Source organism: Brassica oleracea, chromosome C6 (assembly GCF_000695525.1).
Source record: "Brassica oleracea var. oleracea cultivar TO1000 chromosome C6, BOL, whole genome shotgun sequence".
NCBI lineage: Eukaryota > Viridiplantae > Streptophyta > Magnoliopsida > Brassicales > Brassicaceae > Brassica > Brassica oleracea.
The window spans coordinates 15858552-15880415 of record NC_027753.1 but is presented as its reverse complement, the minus strand read 5'-3'; positions in this window follow the sequence as shown (position 1 = coordinate 15880415).

The following is a 21864-nucleotide window of genomic DNA, read 5'->3' as shown; positions in this document are numbered from 1 at the left end:
GTCAAGTTTCCGCGGATAAATACAAAATTTTGAAGATAATTACGAAGATCGGAAAAAATGGGATATCTCCATTTTTATGCTATGGCGGCTTAAGGGCAGAAAAGGAAAAGCGTAAACCGACCTAGGAGCCAATATATAAGGAGTCCTAGGCAAGAGTCATGGGAGGACTTTTTTGTCAGAGCAAACTTAGCACTTAGGGCAATTAGGCAACTTTCCGTTTTTATTATTCGAGCTGCGACTCAATTAGGTTTAGCCGTCTTAGGGTTGTTAGAAGTAGGAATCTTGCCGACAGCTCTCGAGCCCAGGCTTATACCTTGTTGTAAACGCTCATACGCAAATTCGGAATAAGATTTTTCTTTGCTCTCTTTTTACGATTTCATATAATTTATCGTTGTTATCTCGTGTTCTGATTGCTTAGCGTGTGGTATTAGCAGATATCCGGGACCTCTGGGAAACTAGGGTTCTCCTACTTTTCTAATTTAAATGGAAATCGACAGTGCAAATTTCGGTTCCCACAATATGCTTTGATGAGAATGGAGTGTCCATGTCGGTGAGTTGGAGATTGTGGCCTGGGACAGTATGTGGAGTTGTAGGCGTGCTTCAGAGAGCATAGAACGTCATCTTCATGGTAGTAATCGCCGGGATTAGCCTGTCATAGGCCTCTCGTAGGAGGAGGTCTTCTCGGGGTGAAATATAGCTTTGGCGGCTGTCGAATTCGTGAGCTCTGGAGCTGGATGTTTTCTCTCATAGATGGACGTGTTCTCCCATAGATGGACGTCCTCCCCCATCTTTAGGTTTAGAAACCTCTCTTTATGATGGAGGTCGTGCCTCCTCTTTTAGGGTTTGAAAATATTCCATATATCCTTAGATAATAGAATATTTCCATTCTTCTTCAAGGGCGGCCTATATATTGGAATACTTCCTCTTTCTCTTGGATTTAGGAAGATCCCTTCTTCTCTAAGCTGATTACCTGATAAACGGAATATTTCCATTTATCTTAAGGCAAGAGAAATCGCAGGGACCCGGACCCAGAGACGCGGACCTGGGAGCTGAAGGCAGGACACTGACCTGGAGGCAGGGATCCAGAACCTGGAAACAGGGACCTGGAAGCCGGAAGCTGGAATAATCTCTTCGTGGGATATTTTTCCCCAACAGTTTGCCCCTTATTTTCTGGCTTCATGTTTGAAGGCAGGAAATAACCTGACTTTCTTCATTGGACTATAAGTTGCACCGTAGTATCAAGCTGCCTTGTTGATCGTTCTCAGATGTACTTGCGCTCGGTGTGAAAGGATTTGCAGCCTGGTTGGAGATGTATGACCTTTGATTTGGATGACCGTCGTGCGAGATCAGGTCGGGCCTGTGGGACTTTCTTTTTCTCCTTTATAAGGATGAGACATTGCCCCTACGGTGGGGATTTGCCGGAGTTGGCAGAAAGTTTGATGAAGAAGCCAGGAACGCCTGCATAAAAGGTGATGCTTCTGCTCATACCCCGGTGCTTGTGCTTCTCCTGTGGCTGTACTCGGCCTTAGTTCAGGCCTGACTTCAGTTTGCATTTCTTGAGGCTCTCTGGCTCCACGAATCGTGTGGAGGAGTGTATGGGTCAGGACGCAGGAATTCTAAGAGGGAGCATCTTCGCGAGACTAAGGACCAGGGGGATGAGTAGGTTTAGCAAGACCCGGAGGCCGAAACTGAGGATTCTCATGCTTGATTCTACCGGCCTTGCGTATTTCTCTCGAGCTCGTAAAGGCTGTAATGGACTTTCAGGAGGGTCTCCGTGCCGATTTCCTTGTTGTGTTTAGCATACTTGATGCTCCTTGAGGTGTTGATGTTGTAGCTGTAACTTCTTGCATCGTCCCAGGATTGTACCTTGACTTTTGGCAGAGGGGACGTTCAGCATGTTCGTCTTGGTGCCTTGAGATAACCTAGTTGATTCTTGGTACCGGAGTAGATTTCTTGGACATGTTGTTTGCGGCGAGCAGTAGTTTCCATGCCAAATAAAGAAGGTGGAAACATTGGTTGAACTCTGCCATTGATTCTTCGCCATTCTCAACTATGTAGTACTGCAATCTGCCCCTCGGTGGTAAGCCACAATCAATGCTGGGATGACCTTGCGTCGTGCTTTCATGGAACCCAGAGGATCCTAGGTATGCTCTCCCAAAATTTGGAGGTTTAGAGATACATCTTTCTGAAACCCATAGGTTCGAGGATGTGGTCGGAGGTTGTATAGACTTTCATCCAGGAACCCGGAGGCTGAATGGACTTTAGGCAAGGAACCCGTTGCTTGCATGGACCTTAGTACAGGAACCCTTAGGTTAAAAGGATTTTCGTCCGGGAACCTGGTGGTTGTGTGGACCTTCAAAGGGCCTTCCCGTATATCTTTTCGACTCGAATTCGTCTTCGTCGGGTAGACTCTCGTTGATTGCTAGGTAGGCTTTTTGGAGCAGTGTCTTCCTTTGCGTCGTCCAGCTATCCTTTGGGAAGTCTTAAAGACGGAACAAGATGTGTTAGACTCGTGAACCTGGAGTATAGGGATGCTTCACATTCCACCTTCCGTAGATAGGTTACTCGTGAATTTTTTCGAAGAGATAGCTGGTCTCTCTTAGGGACCCGGAGATTTAATGGCAGGATCCTGGGATCTAACGGAACCGTGGTGCTGCTTCAGAATCCAGAGGTGTCGTCGGGACCCGAAGGTCATTTCTGGAGCCCGGAGGCTGCCCTACACCCAGAGATCACCTTTTGGAACCCGGAGGTTGAGTGAGGACCCATAGGTCGATGGGGAACCCGGAGGTTTCTGTAGACCCTGAGGTCGTATTTAGGACCCTGAGGTCGTTTAGGGACCCAGAGGTTGATTTGGAACTCGGAGGTTACTCTAGACCCTGAGGTCGTATTTAGGACCCTGAGGTCGTTTTGGGACTCGGAGGTTGATTTGGAACTCGGAGGTTACTCTAGACCCTGAGGTCGTATTTAGGACCCTGAGGTCGTTTTGGGACCCAGAGGTTGATTTGGAACTCGGAGGTTACTCTAGACCCTGAGGTCGTATTTAGGACCCTGAGGTCGTTTTGGGACCCAGAGGTTGATTTGGAACTCGGAGGTTACTCTAGACCCTGAGGTCGTATTTAGGACCCTGAGGTCGTTTTGGGACCCAGAGGTTGATTTGGAACTCGGAGGTTACTCTAGACCCTGAGGTCGTATTTAGGACCCTGAGGTCGTTTTGGGACCCAGAGGTTGATTTGGAACTCGGAGGTTACTCTAGACCCTGAGGTCGTATTTAGGACCCTGAGGTCGTTTAGGGACCCAGAGGTTGATTTGGAACTCGGAGGTTACTCTAGACCCTGAGGTCGTATTTAGGACCCTGAGGTCGTTTTGGGACTCGGAGGTTGATTGGGAACCCGAAGGTTCCTCTAGACCCTGAGGTCGTATTTAGGACCCTGAGGTCGTTTTGAACCCGGAGGTTGCTTCTTGACTCGGAGGTCGTTTGGGAACCCGGAGGTTCCTTCAGACCCTGAGGTCGTTGTTGGGCCCAAGGGTTATAAAGAACCTGGAGGTTTACCTTTTCCAGGTCCTGGAGAAATTTGTTCAGGACCCGGAGACTGCATGGGGACCCGAAAATTCTTAATAGGAGGGGTATTTGATTTGTATTTTAAGGGACCGTATTCTGCCATCCTAGGTGAGGCCACTACCGGTACCTGTTGGATTTCGCATTCTACCGCTCAGAAGCTGGTCACTATCGAGTTCCCGTGCTGCATGATGCTTTCTGCAGAAAGCCACTATCACACTTAAGGGTGCTGGTTATGGATTCGGAAACCCAAGTGCCAGGCTTTTTGTTCTTTCCACGTCCGGAGAAGCAGGAAATTATGAATTGCTCCCTGCACGTGGCAGTACTTATGCAATATGCAAACTCCTTGAATTAACCCGGAGGTGTCACAGCACCCTTGCTTATGGGGCCCCGATATGGCTCTAGGCCTATACCGGGGTTATAGGTAGTTTTGACAAGCATACTCAGGTTGATCAGACCTATTCCTACCTTAAGTCTCATACCCATTGTTATTGTCACTCCCTGTACAAACTCTGAGTTTGAATACAGTACATTGCGTTTGCGTAAGAGTTTGGAAAGTTTTTACCTTTCATTTTTACCTGGTGTTAAGGATTGAAGCAGAGGTCGGAGCCAGAGCTTCGTAGTCGGAGTCGGAGTCGGAGTCGGAATTTCTTCATGCGTGTGTATGGAGACCATGGTCCATGCCAGGAAACAAGAGTAGTATTTTCCAAAATTATTTACTCCCAATAGTTTGCCCCTTATCTTTCGATTTCATGGGTGAAGTAGGGAGATAACATGTGTAGTTTGGCCAACCGGAGTCGTTCCATCTCAGCATGCTTATAGTGGACAGGACGCTGCTTCCCTTTTTCTGATTTCTTCTTAGGCCTGGACCGTGTTAGAACCTGGAGGAGAGTCATTTTTCCAGATGGTAGACCGGTGTCTTGATGAGTACTTCTAGGTTCTGGACCTGTGCGAAGGTGATCTTGTACGATTCGGGACCTTGATCTTGTATTTCAGTCGACGACAAGATTTGCTTTCCGGTCTTGTAACTCATGTAGGTTTCTCCCAGTGATGTAGGGTTCGACGGAGATGGACTTCCTGATGCTTCAGTGAGCTTTGACATTCGTCAGCTGGATACAGGGTCCTTAGACCTGTAACAGGACCTTGGAGGAATGGAGATCTTTGTTGAGGCGTGGAGGCTACTTATCTTGGAGGACCAGTAGATTTATCCTTGAGAACCTGGAGGCTCCTTGGAACTAGTGCTCTGGCACATGAGGATCTGTAGATATTCTCTTTTTGTCGATGTCGTTTAGTAACTTCTTCTGGCTGCTCTTAGCTCCCTCTTGGGTGAGCAACTCTCAGCCTTTCTTTGATGTCACTAAATGACCCGTCGCTTTGTCTTGAATCCTCCCTTTAGTGGGCAAGCCAACAAGATTTGTTGACGCATGTTTGCCCCTTGGGTTGAGTGTTAACTCGTTTGTCCCCTCTTTTCTCTCAGTTATCTCTTTCATAGAAGTTCAGGAAGGTACGTGCCTTGGACCTACTTCCTTGTAGACTGGCGTATTTTTGACTCCTTCACTGGGAATTTCTGTTTCTTACAACTTGTCGAGGGGTGCAGCCTTGGAGACTTGGAGAGGCACGGATCCTGAGTTTCCCCGGGAGTTTGTAAGGGGTAAAAGGCCTTAATTTCCTTTAGAGGTATATCAGGGTTTGTTGCCGAGAAAAGCGGTAGTAAGGTGGTCAGAGCTTGCTTTTTCGTGGAGCCATTGGATTTCATCTCCATGTAAGGTGGATAGCCGGAGGCCCGGGACCTGTATCCGAGACCTGGGATCTGGGACCTGGGATCTGGAACCCGGAACCCAGAGATGAATAGTAGATGAAACTTGTGTTCTCCGGCTTCTTTTACTCTCCTTTGCTCTAATTGGACCCAAGAATCAGAAGGCCAACATGTCTTGATACAGAGTTCGCGTTTTTCTTCGGCTCCTTTGGAGGAAGCAGAGAAGCAGTGTTCCCGGCGCTTGGGCAGGGATCCTTTCGCGGAACAACTCCAATGGAAGTTGATGAGTACTAAAAATGTGTTCTATCCACCCAGCTATTAGGCTTATCTAGGATTCCACTACCACTTAGATTCTAAAGCCTAAAGACAAAGGTGGTTCTCCGGTTACCTCTTAGTGGTTGCCTGGATCGCCTGTGGCATTTCCAGGAGCTCTTCTTCTGACTCCTCATGTCTTTAGAATTCGTCCAAGTTGTAAACCCGGGCGGAAAATGTTGTGTCCCGCTTGAGAACCTTGCATCTTTCCCATATGAGGCGGAGTTGTGAGTCTGGAAGTATGGATGTCGTCTAGGGCTTGCTTGGTGATGGCTGCCCCCCATTGGGTCCGAAGGTTGTTGAGACTTGTCGTGTAGTGAAGATCCAGAACCAGCAGGAGTCAATAATTGTAGACATCGGCTTTGGGTTGGGACCTGGAACCGGCAGATCCGAAGACTGTGGGGATCTGATCTGAGGATAGGACCCGGAACCAGCAGGAATTAGGGACTGCAGAAAGTCTGATTTGAGGATAGGACCCGGAACCAGCAGCGACCAGGGACTGCAAGAAGTCTGATCTGAGGATAGGACCCGGAACCAGCAGGAATCAGGGACTGCAGAAAGTCTGATCTGAGGATAGGACCCAGAACCAGCAGGAACCAGTAGGAACCAGTTGGTAATTCCTGTGTTGGATTTTGTTACTTCTGTTTAGCGTTGTGTTAGCCTTCCTTGAAGAGGTGTTTTCAGCTGTGTGAGGTTTAGATCTGGTGAGAATACGTCGTTTCTTGCCCCTAGATGGTTGGGGTTGAAATATTCTGAAGGAATGGAAGTAATGTCTCTTCCGCCTATCACCATCATCACGTAGTATATGACTGCCCCTCCTTCTAGCGCCAAACTGTTAGGGGATTTTTGTGTACAAGTGATTCGTCCTCAGCACTACGGAATGATAGGAAGAAGGAGACTGGTCGTCGTGGTACTTTCTCCTGCTTCGATCGTGGATAAGCCAAGAGATCCTGCTCTGAGGGTAGTGCCATACGGGTATGGGCTGGTATATGTCGTCAGTGCCTTAGTAGCAGTAAGAAAGGTCGGTTGTTACGCAGGAACCGCCTATCTGTAGCGAAGACCGCAGGGTCTTCTGGGTCTGCAATTGATGGTCCCGACTCTAGGGTCGGTCCCTGGGTACCTCATGATATGTAGTTGAGGGTTCCAGTTGCCAAGGTTGGTCCTTGAGGAACCAAGGAAGATGTTTGGGATTTATAGCTGCATCCTTCTGGGGGGATTGCCTGCGTACCCTTCAGTGAGGGATCAAACCGTTCCAAGTTCATGTATTGGTGGAGGTGCGGAGCCTAAGTGGGCGCGTAGCCTAGTGGGTGCATGGCCTAAGGAGCACGTAGCTCTGATGGAGGCATGGAGCCTGGATGGGTATGTGGCCTTGTTGGGCACATGGCCTTATGAGCACGTGGCTCTGTAGGTGATAGGAACCATCTGTTCTAGGGGACGCATGGCCGGAACAGATGGTGGAGTAGTCGATATGCTGCAGGGAGCATGGAGCTTCGATATGCTTTGATGAGCATGGAGTGTCCCTGTCGGTGAGCTGGAGATCGTGGCCTGGGCCAGTATATGGAGTTTTAGGCGTGCTGCAGAGAGCATAGGACGTCATCTTCATGGTAGTAATCACCGGGATCAGCCTGTCATAGGTCTCTCGTAGGAGAAGGCCTTCTTGGGGTGAAATATAGCCTTGGCGGCTGTCGAATTTTTGAGCTCTGGAGCTGGATGCTTTCTCTCATATATGGACGTGTTCTCCCATAGATGGACGTCCTCCCCCATCTTTAGGTTTAGAAACCTCTCTTTATGATGGAGGTCGTGCCTCCTCTTTTAGGGTTTGGAAATATTCCATATAGACTTAGATAATAGAATATTTTCATTCTTCTTCAAGGGCAGCCTATATATTGGAATACTTCCTATTTCTCTTGGATTTAGGAAGATCTATTCTTCTCTAAGTTGATTACCTGATAAACGGAATATTTCCATTTATCTTAAGGCAAGAGAAATCGCAGGGACCTGGACCCAGAGACTGAGACCCGGGAGCTGAAGGCAGGACCCCGACCTCGGGGCAGGGACCCAGAACCTGGAAACAGGGACCTGGAAGCCGGAAGCTGGAATAATCTATTCGTGGGATATTTTTCCCCAACAGTCTGTATCCAAACCAGAGCTAATCAACGCCCTAAGGCAGATGGGTCAACAGGTTAAATTGCCCCCGAAGATGAGGGGACCCAATTCCTTTCGGAACCCCGTCCTCTGGTGTGAGTTCCATCGTGACCATGGTCACAAGACGGAGGATTACGTCGCACTGAAGATCGAAGTCAACGAACTACTCCAGAAGGGATACCTTCGGGAGTTCCTCTCAGAAAAGGCGAAGAACCTCCTAAGCATGGAGACATCTAGGAAATCTGCTGAAACCAAGCCCGCGTCACCACCTCGACAGGACCGAGTGATCCATGTCATATCCAGAGGTTCGGAGATAAGCGGCATCCGGAGGTTCGGAGATAAGCGGCATAAGCCATGCAGCCGCAAAGAAGAGCACGCGAAATGCCAAACTTGGCCTGGAGACGTCCAAATCAAAACGGCTACTCTGGGGATCAGACAAAATAAGTTTCACGGCAAAGGAACAAGAGAAGGTCCTAGCTCCCCATCATGACACTCTGGTGGTATCGCTTACCGTAGCAAACTGCTTGGTAAGGAGGATCCTAGTAGATAACGGAAGCTCCAGCAACATCATCTTCCAGACCGCCTATCAGGACCTGGGATTGGACGAAAGTGCCTTAACTAGGAGGATAACCCCACTAGTGGGATTCAGCGGAGGGGTGAAGCAAACTGCCGGTGAAGTGGTTCTTCCAGTCTATGCTGAAGGAATCAACATGTCAACTAAGTTCCTCCTCGTCGACTGCCAATCATCCTACAACATGATCTTGGGAAGACCCTGGATCCATGATATGGGAGCTGTCCCCTCGACACTCCATCAAATGGTGAAGTTCCCAACTCCCTGGGGCATCAAGGCCGTTAGGGGTGATCATGAAAATTCTCAATCCTGCTACCAAACCACCCTGAAGGGAAAAACCAAGGCCTTATAGCAATTACAGTACAGGTCCTGAGCCCTATGCGTACAGGAACCAGAGACTAACAAGACGAAAGGTAAGCAACGAGATGGAAATGAAAGAAGGAGGCCGAGGAACTCTCCCAGGCTCAACATCGACTGCTTCGTATGGTTTCTTTTGGATCCGAATCAAGCTAGTCCAGATGTAGTCAAGACCCAGAGTCCTTTCGATTCAAGGTCCAGACGCGAGGCATCATATCTGGAGAGGCGGATCCCCGTGACGATAACCTCAAGGAAGAGTTCAGGGCCAAGGACCCGTACCAAATTTACGAGCTCTAGCAGGTTTATCCCAGAGAAGCATCATTCCCCAGCTCAGAAAAGGCGACAGCCTATAGGCACTATCTCCACGTGTTGTCAGATACCTTGGCACCCAGGAGATTCCGGCCAGATAAGAGTATCAAGAAGCGAGTTGAGATACCTCGTTTCCCCCATAAAGGACCATTCGGGTGACCAATCTTCTGCGTACACTCTAAAAGGGTTAGACCTTAGAAAACATTTGAAGTTCTCAGTCAACCAGAGAAAGACGACTGTGGACCCTGCCCGAGGAGTCCCAAATCCATGATGACACCTTGTCTTTCCAAAAGGGGGGCACGCGCCTCGAAGCAGGATCATCCACAACAACGGGGCAGAAGATCTCTAGACCCCCTAAGCTCCCAAAGAAAATAGCTACCTGTACGGGATCCCTGGGGCAAGCTCAACCTATGAGCAATGCAAGGACCCACGGGTCAGAAGAGAACCCGATAAGCCCTGGGATAAAACTAGTAGAGAAACCACCTGGACTACTCGATCCCCGACTGGCTATCCCCCAGATGATGAAAGGAGGAACCCTCTCTGCATTGAGCACAACCCCGAGGCTCATCATCCGAGGAAACGCCAAGCTGTCGGCCCGAGACCAACCCAACCGATGGCATACGACCAAGAGCCATGATGAGCAAGCTGAGACGGAGACCTTTCAACAAGGGGACGAGGTTCTACGACAGGACAAGGTCCACGAGCTATCAAAAAGCAAAGGTAAAACGTAGTCTACCTATTTGGAACACCTTGCAACCTACTATTCTTTATTAGGATCCTTGGATCTCGATTTATATTACTCTATTATCTATTGTTTAAGCATTTTGGTTTCCTACTTATATGTATGCTAAGAGTCTCCGGACAAAGCTTATATAATGAAATAGTTCCGACTATAAAAGTAGTAGGAAAGCTACAATACTTAAAGGGGCATATAGGGATGGATCAGGTTCCACGAAACCTTCGAATCCCAGCTCAACCTCACTGATAAGTGGTATTTCCACGTGAAAACAAATGGGTATGAGACATAAGGCAGGAATGGGTCTGCGCAAGCCTGAGTATGTTGTCGATACAACCTAAAACCCCTGTATAGCCTAAGGCATATCGGGGTCCCCAAAAAATCATACGCGCAAGTACCTGTATTAAAACGCTCCAGGCTATACGATACAGGGGACGCTATATAAAAGTGCCAAAGTACTGTGACATACAGGGAGCACTCGGCTGCTTGACCAGTCGTGGAGAGTGGTAAAGTCTGGCACTTGGATTTTCATCCACACTAGCAAAACTTTAATAAGTCTGATAGTGGCTTCTGCAAAAGCAGCATGCAGCACGGGAACTCGATAGTGACCAGCTTCCGAGTGGTAGAATGCGAAATCCCAACAGGTACCGGTAGTAGTCTCTCCTAGGGAGGCGGAATACGGTCCCTGCAAAAACTATAATTCTGGGTTAACACGAAACCCGGATCCAGGCCCACAGGCCCTCTAACAAAACTTTCACGAGAAATCCCAAGAACTCTCGAAATCTTGAAAGACCTCAGGGTCCAAATACCTATAAACTACGGACCCAAGGTCCATAATCATGCTAGGATTCCAGGGGTCGGTCCCAGGAACCCATATACTTCAAGGTCCAAAGCCGACCGGAACCCCGAATTCTCCAAAAAAAGCCACACGGCCCCCAGGAATAAGGAGTGATTCCCACCAAGGAACGATTCAACACGCAAAGTAGGGGCTAAACAATCAATTCAACGCACGAAAGGAGTCAAAAGCAACAATCTCTAAAAAAGGGACCGCAAAGGATCAACGTTCGAAACGATAGAAGAAATTACTCAAAAGTAAAAAGCTCAAAACACCAGCATAAAAAGAAAAAAAGCGTCTTTAAAACATTCAAAAAAACGGCTCTCCCGAGTATCACGATCCCGCTGCAGATCCCGAGGTAGCTGCTTGAACCGGTCCTCCAGTCATCAGCTGGTCAACTCCTTCAGCCCATAATAGGTAACGACGATATTCTTCTTTCGGATTCCAGTAATCCACTTTCTTCTCCAGCCACTCCTTCATAAGCCGTAGCTCTCGCCCGGAGGACTGATTGGTCCCTATGGAACGCCATACCCGGCACTTGGTTACGAAGGAAAAAAAAATCGGTGAGCGATCTTTGATGAACAGCCATAGGAGAGATACGAGCGGATGGAGCTTCTGTACCAGCTGGAGGAACGAAAGAAGGACCAGAGACTGATGAAGCAGCTCTAACCAATCTTGGGGGAGGAGTATAAAAGGGTCGTCTCTTTCGGGTCTTTGCCTTTTGATACTCATCATAGATAATCGAAACCGAAAGCCTCGCAACGTTCCCTGAAGAAAGACAGCACAAAAAAATTAGAAGAAATAATGGCAGCAAGAAGAAACCAAAGAACGGAATCTCACCCCACACACGACTATGACGTAGAGCCTCCTTGCTCATCAGGAAGTTCACCCACATGAATCATTGAGGAACTCCCAACACGAGCTTCGCCACTACCTCCCCGATGAAAGACACTGGACGAGCTACATCTGTCATCATAATAGAAAATCAGTTCCGGACAAGCGGCAAATGCAAGACGAAGAAAGTAACTTACCCATGATACGCCAAAACGAAGGATATGGAGACGATCCTGGAATCTTCACAAATAAATACTATTTGTCCCAATCGTCTCCAAAGGGATAGTTACCCTTGATTCCCTTTGAAGGCTCCTCTACCTAAGGAGTACCATCGCGAGACCGAAGGTGATAGAATCCCGGCTTGCTCACCAATGGAGCGAAATAGTAGGAGTACAAGATCTCATGTACTCCAATGACAAAGCCATGCAATTCCCCAAGAACTTGAATAGCCATTAGAGTTCTCCAGGTCAGGAGAGTAAGCTGAGAAGGACAGAAGCCAAAGGATGAAGACACCTCGGCAACAATAGAGGGGACGCCAACTAGGAAACTTGCGTCCAGATACGCTTCATAGATGGCTATCTCATCAGATCCTCCATCTGGAGCCCGTTCAAACTCGGAAGGACATCTCATCACCACCGAGGGAGGAATCGCAAACTTCTTCTGGATATTGATAAGGCTCTCCTCCTGAATCTCGGAATGCGGGCAATCATCGAGGAAGTAGGAGCGACGCCGTGAGAAAGGAAACTTTGTGAAAAGGAATAACGGCCAGAGATGTTCTCTTCTATATCGGATCTCAAGAATCTCCGGAAGAGATCGTCGAAACTCCAGACTCTGTCCTCCATGTCAGATTCAAAGAACCTGAAGAAACACTACCAAGGCTGGGTCCTCTACAGATAAACCGTCTCTCACTTGGGTCCGAAGAAGTGACTGTGGTCGAGATGGAAGTCGCACCAGAGGCTAGGGTTCCGGAACGAGTCATGTGCCTTCATCTTTTGAGGCCACTTGACCTGTTGGCCTATTTGCCTCAAGACGTTGACTATCCTCGGGGTGGATATCGAGAGATGGGAGATGTCGGGCCAAGTGGATACCGACATTCCTTCTTCCTTTTCCAGGGGTCGGTGTTGGAACCTGCCCCGGTTTCTATTCCCGGAGTCCTTGATCGCTCTTTGGGAGGATCTTTCATCCCGATTTTCTTGATTCGATCGGGCCGACTTTTGGTCCCACTTCGGCTGGGCTTTAGCGCGGCTAGCGACGTCTTCTTCCCACTTCACTTGCGCCCAGGCTCGGGATAAAACGTCTTCCATGGTCTTGCAAGGATACATGGTTAATTCTTTGTAGAGGCCCCCGTTCTGAAGCAGGCCCCTTTTGAAGGCAGAGATCGCGGTAGGGATGCTGCACTAGGGAACTGCCACCTTCTCTTGGTTGAAGCAGACTATGTAGTCTCGCATGGGTTCTACCCGATGTTGAAGAATCTCGTAGAACCGTCTGAAGTCTTCTCCAGGCTCCTACTACTCGCGAATTGTTCCACAAACTTGTCGCTGAGGTTCGCGAAAGAGGATATGGACCTAGTGGGTAGGTTGATGAACCATTGTAAGGCAGGTCCGATCATAGTGGAGCCAAAACCTTTACACATTGTAGCTTCGCGGGACACTTTTTGAAGTGCAACCACGAGCATCCGCTGCTTGTACTGAGCAATATGATCGCCGGGGTCGCCTGTACCATCGTATATCTTTATGCTGGGGAAGGAAAACTTCCTAGGCATCTCGACCGAGACGATTCCTTCCACGAAGGGGGTATCGGCGTAGGAGTCCGGGTTACTCCTTCGGATTGGGGGGGCTACTCCTGGTAGGCGTTCCACCATGGACTGCATGGCATCGAATCTCTTAGAGAACATCTGCTTGAGGTAGGTGGTCATGGAGGACTCTGTCGCTGATATCTTCTCAGGTGTCTCCTTATCGTATTTTGGCTCGGAATCACTCTCCTCCAGGTTGTGGACTGGAGGATTCTCAGCTCCTTCACGCGTTGCCCCGGCAACACCTGACGCAGGAGCTTGATCGGTCGCACCTTCTCCGGAGTTAGGAGTGTTTAGATTCCTCATGGGTCGAACCTGGGTGTTGAAACGATGCTTCTTGTTGCCTGCCGTATTGCGGGCTTAGTTTTGATCCCGGAGGACCCTATTCTCCGACTGCAACTGGCTGAGCTTCTCGACACTTTGCTCCAGCTGTTTGGAGTGTTAGTCAAGTTTCTCTTTCAGACTCTGGACTTCTTAAGAGAGGTTGGGGTTTTCCCCGGTTGCTTCCCGAGTTCGATTCATCTCGGTTATTTGGCTCTGCATGCCGTCAATTTGCTTCTGGAGTTCAGCTACTCTTTGAGCGTCATCGGATGGCTCAATATGCTCGTCCACCGTCATCGTCACATAGTTTGATTACTCCCCTCCTTCCAGCGCCAAACTGTTAGGGGATTTTTGTGTAGGTTCTTTTAGAGTACCACAGAACGATGGATAAGCTGGTTTATATTAAGTGTTTGTGTATGTTTCGTGGGAATTTAGTAAGATAACGAAGATATAGGCTTGAAGAGACTTTTATTTGATAGAACAAGCAATAACAAGCGAAGTTACAAGGTATTAGGTAAGAACCCTAATTCTAGCCGTCTAGTTCTAATCTCTAAGCCTTGGAGAAGTTGATCCCTTGCTTTAGGGATTTAGGAGTTCTTATATAGTCGTCTTGAAGTTGGTTTGGTTTAAGTTAAACTATTCCATATTCGAAAATATGGAAGGTTCTCTTTGTCGGAAATCTTCCATTTCTTGGAAGGGAGGTTGGTCCCAGGGACCGATCCCAGGGTTCATTTTAGCGGGGACATGGAGCGTTCCTTTATCGGGGACCCGGGGACATGGGTCCTGCCTGGAGGTTGGAGGAAATGATACCGGGGTATTTTTTCCCAACAATTATATATCGCTAAAGTGTTTGTTTCAGTTTTTCAATAGAAGATAGATGTGTAGATTGATTAACTCTCTGGTATATAGTGTGTTGGTGTGTTCGCCTGTTCGGTAAGAGGAAGGTCGAAGAAGTTTATAGATGTATCACTAGATTTTCTTTCTTGGGCCTCAATTTTCTCGTCAAAGAGTTTATTCGCATTTAGCTGTTCACAAAAAGAGAGTTTGTTCGCATTCTTTGTAGAATATTTTTACCGCCTGAAAACCATCGTTTTCTGTTGGCTTTGGATCTATGGGCAGTGGTAGATCCGGAATCTAGTCGATTAATTTAGGGCCTGATCTACTATTAACAAGTCATAATAGAACCATTTAAAGAATTCGTTAAAATGATATATTTGATTATTCAAATTAAATAATAAACCAATTATAATTTTTTTTATAACAAATCTGTTGAGAAAAAAATTAACAAAATCTTAGTTAAAAATTTAAAAAAATTTAAACATTTTTATGAACTTAAATATTTTAGTAATAAAATATTATTATAAATCAGTTTTAACTAAAATATTTTATAAAAAAATAAAATAAAATTTCTATATTACTTTTTAAAAAATTCTATAATTATATTATGTATTATATAAAAATAGCAGTGCTATATGACTTAACTATGAAATTTTTATTAAATAGGTAAATTAAAAAAATATTTTAAATTTTTCATTTAAATAAATTATCACTCATTAGTATAATGGGTTAAAATTCATAAACTATATAATTTTTTATACGAAAATAAATGTATTAACATAGGTTAAACATTTATATCTACAACTATATATTGGGGGTGATTGGTTGGACTGTATGAGGTGAATTTAGCTTTAATTTTCATTCACAGCCTTAAATATTATCTATCATGCTTTATATTGATTTTTAAGGAGATATACTGAATCATGGATTTTAAAGTGTTTTTAAAAAAAAAAATCCCATGTTATTCAACTAATGATTTCTAGTTTTGTTTTCAAATCCTGCGTTATTGAATATGACATTTATCTTAAGTCACTTAAAATTATTTGTAATCTACTGTTATTCAATTAACAATTTACAAAAACTAAATCAAATTCACTGTTATTGAAGGACAAACAATTTGAAAAATAAAAAAATATGAAAAAAGATTTGAAGCAAACTTTTTTATTATTCCTAGTCAAACCTATAGTAACTCAAATCCCACCACTCTGCTTGTTATTTGGAAAAACCCAAAATCAATATTAAGAAATGAACGAAGGAAAAGACGATCTGTGTTAAAAAAAAGGAAAAGAATTCTACAAGAAAATAACATATTTCTGACGGTCAAATCGGTCAAAAACCGGTCGGAAAAAGCTATTTTCAACCGATTTCTGAAGGATTTGGCGGTCAGTTCTATATGGTCGGAAATTTTTTACGGTCAGAAAACGTCAGAAATTTCTGACCATTTTTCCATGTTCGAAATTGCGCTAGGCGTAATGCGTGCGGACAGTCTGGGCCTAGCGAGTTGAAAGAAAATCGGAGATTACTCGGGGATTAGTTTTACATGGTTTTATTATATATTATTATTATCTGTGTATAAAAACAAAAAGCACGTTGTAGTCTGGTGGTTTCCGTGCTCCTAAATTCCTTTCTGGTCGCAGGTTCGATTTTATGTGTAAGCGTTTCGTTTTTAATTTTTTTTTGTACTTTAATGAAGGCGAAATGACTTAAATATCCTCATCATCTTTCCCAGTTTTGTCGATCTAAAACCCTGCATTCCGCTTTTATAAAAATTAGAGATCTTAACGCTCTCTCCTCTCTTCTCTCACCTCTGTTTCTTCAACTCAAAGTCTGTCTCCTCTCTCTCAACAGTCTGCTGGCCAGATGCCGAGTGACAAGACTTTTGGCGGCGAAGGAGACAGGAGAAACTTCTTGGCGGAGGAGGCGCGACAGGCAGATCGAACAGTGGCTCCATCACCAGATTGAGTCCTCGCTTTAACCATAGCACCCAGAGCGGGTGAAGGTGTCGTTAAATTTAGGTTTCCTTAGGTTTTTTTTGTCGTTTTCTTTTGTATTTTATGTGTATTTGTGTATATATATTTGTGTTTTTGTGTATTTATATATGGTTCTATAAATAAATATTGAAATCAGTTTATAAAACCTAATTAATTTCTGTTGCACAAAAAGAAGAAACCTAATTAATTTATACATCGTCTAATCTTATAAACCGAATTCATTAAATTTCAATATGTATTATAATTTATTTTATTAATAATATCAAATTATTTTTAATTTCTGACGGACTATACGTTGAAAATTTATGACGGACCGTTTTATTTCGTTAGAAAATGGCCACCATGTTCTAAAACGCGCCCGCGTTGGACGTTTACGCGGCGAATAAACGTGAATCGGTTCTTCACCGTGGCGTCTTGTACCAAATCGCTCAAAAACTCGGTTTTTTTAAATTTATAAGTTTTAAATAATAAATTAGGTTGAAGATCTGTTATAGTAAGGTAAAAATACAAAGAAATCGAGTTAAAACAGCCCGAAATCGAGTTAAAACAGCCCAATATGGATTTTCAACAGTGCCATACATACGGGCTCTCACTCATTGTATTATGAGAAGATACAGTGATTCTGATCTTGTTAACATAGAAGATGTTTAAGATCACTCTTTTCATGTCTCTACTATTTTGATGGCACTTACAAAGAAGGCTAAAGGAGTTTGTGGTGGGGAAGTGTTGATCGCAGGTCTCTGTGTTGATGGCAAATCTTTGTGGTGTATTAATGTTGGAAGTCTTTTTTAATCAGCTGAAAGTGTTTATATACGGACTCACTGTTTTTGTTTCTTTTTGTTGCAGGATATCTAACTAACTTCTGTCTCTGTGTTGTATTGTTGGAAGTCTTTTCTAATCAACTGAAAGTGTTTATATATGGACTCATTGTTGTACCTTGCCCTTGAGAGAGAAAAAGCGACAAGAAATTAGAGGTTTGGTTCACCCAAATAAGCTCCAAATATGCAAGTGCAGTTGAAACACGTTGTTTCAACTCTCAAAACTAAATAGCTTGAGGAAGTATTCTTCTATGAGACTACTTGCTCCAAATATGCAAGCTAAGGTAGTGGATTAGAGATTTGGTTCTGTCTTTCCACCATAAAAGCGAGGAGATCTTTGGATGTAAGATACACGAGCTAGCAATGCTGATTTTTATTTTTGTTTTGGATATATATATATGTGGGCTGGTCCTTAGAAAAGTTAAATAATATGATGGCTTCTTTTACGTTAGTTGTTTAATTAGGTTAATAGGTAATGCATATATCTATATATAAGATCAGTAACCCGGGGAAGAGCTTACAAAACTGATAGGATACGTGCATCAATCATCTCTTTTAATTGTAAAAGTGAGTGTTCTTTTCCATTACTTTTGCTTATTGGAATGTGTAGTTTCAGACTGGTTCCATTATTTTGTTTAGTCTTTGAGTATTGTTCCTCTTTTGACGATCAATAAACCTGTTAATTCATTATTTTAGATATCTTTTCACAAAGACTATAGATTAATTATCTTGGTTCTTATAATCTTTATGGTGTTATATGACTAGTTTCCTTCCAAACAATGGGAGATCCAAAAGATGTAAAATGTAAAGGTCAATACCATTTATGGTCTGGACCTGAGCGCAAGTTGTTATTGAGAACAAATATAGCAGCAACTATGTGGACAGATGCTATGCATATGGGATCTTGATGCAGCAACAGTTTACGTTATTTTTATAAGTTCTCTTTGCCACTATGTTTTTAAATTTATCTTTCAAGTTGTCGTTTATGAATTTGGTTTTTTGATAAACAATTTTGATCTATTATATTTGCTTTTAGTAACTCTTGAGCTTTCTTGAATATCGCCAAGAGTCTGCTGTTCAAACTCGTTGCAGAGAGTGAATTGGAAGAAGTAGAAGACGAATTGGAACAAGACGGAGAACGAGGTGATCGCATGGTGAACTTTCTTATGGATTCGGGAAGCACACTCTGTTTTTCTCTCTCTCGTTCTCACAAACGAAAGAAGAAGACCAAAAATTGAAATTTCACGTTCTTTATTTATAAATCCAAGTAAAATATACAAATTTTCAAATTCTCTCGAATTAGTATTTACAAATCCGGAGGTTGTCCCTCGGATTTGAGTCTTTGTATTTTTAACAAAGAAATCCATGCAAATTCATTCAAATACATTATGAAATCAAATCTATTAGTAAATCCGTATGATTGAATAACACTTGATTTGAATTAAAATTTATGAATCGTTAAACGAATAACACATGATTTCAATACATATTTTAAAATCATAGAACCAATAACACTAGATTTAGTTTGGATTTTCAAATCCGTCAAAATACACCAACCAATAACCCCCACTAAAAAACAATCCAACCCAAATCTTTTTTTCTTTTTAAAAATCCCACCCATATAAAAGAGATTTAGTCCAAATCTCTTCAAACTCCAATATTTTTTCAAATCCACCCAAACTTTTAAAATCCACATTTCAATACACCCCCATACAACAAAATAAAGTTACAGCCAAAAACACAAAAAAAATGGTTGTAAAAATCTTATTTTTTAAAGCTTCATCTGTAGAAAATTTTAAACCTACGTCCCTTAAAGCTAAATCAAAAAATCCTACAGACTAAATTCTAAAATAAATTTCCAACAACTACAGCCCAACCAATCACTCCCAATATATTTTTACTTATTTTGAAACTCTCAAAAATATATTTTTTAAAAACGTTTATATGCAAAAATATAATAGTATATAATAACCTTTAGTTCAAATATTTTTTTTTAAATATGTTATTAGTAAACTATGAAATTTTAGTAATTCATTTTAAATATTAATGACAAAATCAAATTTGAATTATAAATTTTTATTTATTTTAATTATAACAAAATCTGTTGACAAAATTTTTAAAAATATTAACAAAAAAATTATTTTTATAAAATAATATATTAATGTAGTAGCAAAAATAAATTCAAAATTCATGTATTGTTCCAAACTCTAAATAGTTGTGTAATTTTAAAAAAAAAATTTGACAAAATATAAAATTTTGAAAATAAATGTTCAATTCAAAATGATAATATTTCAAATTTTAGGAAAGATAAAATAATAGATAATAAAGAATTACTTTTTGAAATGCCTCATGAAAAAACTTATTTGATGGATATATGTTGTAAAAATTAAGGAAATCTAATATTTTGAAGTTTTAATTTCAAAAATAAAAATTAAAATTAATATAGAAACATCCAAAGAATATCTTATATCAATAAAATTTACTAAACTAATATGATAAATACTGACCGGGTGATTGTGGTCGAGTGGTAAGGAGACGGGACTGAGACGCCAACACGTTTCAGGTTCGATTCACCTGCTGCGCGAAACTAAGTCACAATTATCCTGGTCACCCAACACGGATATGGGCCTATGCTTTAGGGCCCATTTGAATACCAGGAGAGAGGGTCTATCTGTGGGCTGCACCTCCCCTTGGGGATTAGTCCGGGCCTCTCCATGGGCCTGGGATACCCCCAGGTTAACAAAAAAAAAGAAAAATTTACGAAAACCATATGGAAATATTATTTAAACAGAATAATGTTCTTACTTATAAATTCCATAAAATACTAAAACGATATATGTTAAAGTATATTTTCTTACACACAACATGTAAATATAAATCCTCTTAAACATATTTATTTTATATAATATAAATAAATAAATTTTAAAAATGTGTTATATGCAAAGTGTATAAATTAAAGAAAAAACATATTTATCCTCTTTTCATATTTATTCTATGCACGGAAGCGCTCGTTAGTCTTCTCAATCATGCAGGGAACTAAGGGAAGATAACGGGGATGCGAGTCGCACGCGCTAGCCCCCCGGTATCACACCTTCTCTTTGATGATGATAGCATTTTCTTCTGTAAGGCGGAGCCTCGTGAATGTGAAGAAGTTATGAAAGTAGTCAGAAAATATGTGAAAGCATCAAGTCAATGTATCAACTTTGATAAATCTTAATTACTTTTTGGTAAGAGGATTTCAGCGAATGATAGACAGCTAATTAAACATACACTTGGTATCCAGAATGAAGGGGGAATGGGCACGTATTTAGGAATCCCAGAGGATATCAGTGGATCCAAGTGTAAGATCTTCGCTTTCTTAAAAAAAAAATTACTACACAGAGTGACTTGTTGGACAAGTAGATGGCTATCGAAAGGAGAAAAGGAAGTTTTGATTAAATATATTCTGCTAGCCGTTCCTAAATATGTCATGTCCAACTTTTTGCTTCCTTTGGAGATTTTGAGAACCTAGCAAGTGCCATCGCACAATTCTGGTGGAGCTCAAACCCACCAAAACAAGGAATTCACTGGGTTAAATGAGAATAGATGTGTGCACCTAGAGAGGAGGGTGGAATTGGTTTCCACATGATCCATAAATTCAACTTACCCCTTTTAGAGAAGAAGCTCTGGCGTCTTGTTCAATATCCAGATTCATTAGTGGCGAGAGTTCTTCGGGGAAAATATTACCTTCTCAGTTCGCCCTTGCGAATTGGCGCGGCGGATAACCCATCTTATGTTTGGAGAAGTATTATAGCGGCAAGGAAGCTACTACTTTTGGGTATCAAAAGCAAAGTGCATTTAGGATATGAAATTAATGTGTGGCATGATCCGTGGATTTCCTCAACACCAGCAAGGCCGGCTCGTCCCAGGGTCCCAGTAGTAAATCTGAAGATGATTGTAAGTAGCCTTATTAATTTTGAATCAAAGGAGTGGGATGCTCGACTACTGGCACAATATGTAGACAAAGAGGACATATCGATGATTCAGAGTTTGGCCATAAGCCCTACTCATCGACGGGATACCTTTTGCTGGAGCTACACCATAAATGACCAATACACTGTCAAGTCTGGATACTGGGTTGCTACAAATATAATGACAGCTGACGAGGAAAAATAAGTCCTACAGCCCAGCATAACCGAACTTCAAGCCTATACTTGGAAAGTGAATGCACCACAAAAGATTCGCCATCTTCTATGGCAATTAATTTCAGGCCAGGTAGCGGTAACAATGAATCTAGTACGTCGCAATATACAATGTGATAACTATTGTCCAAGATGTGGAGAGCCAGAATAAAATGTTACTCATGTGATCTTCGAATGCCCACCGGCATTAAAAGCATGGGCATTATCATCAACGCCGTCAAGTTCTCAAACCTTCCCTATATCAAGTATGTATGCCAATATGGACTATCTGTTTTGGAGAAAGAATACTAAGCTAGAAGATGATAGAGACCCTTATCCCTGGATAATCTGGTATATTTGGAAGGAAAGGAATGATAAGCTATTCAGAGGTATATATAGGGACCCATTGGAATTGGTCAAATATGTAGAGAGTGAGTGGCAGGCCTGGTACAACAAAAAGGATTCCATACCTATTCCTCCACATGCACCAATTGTTGAAGAAACACAAGCCTTAAGCTTGGATAATATTTGTAT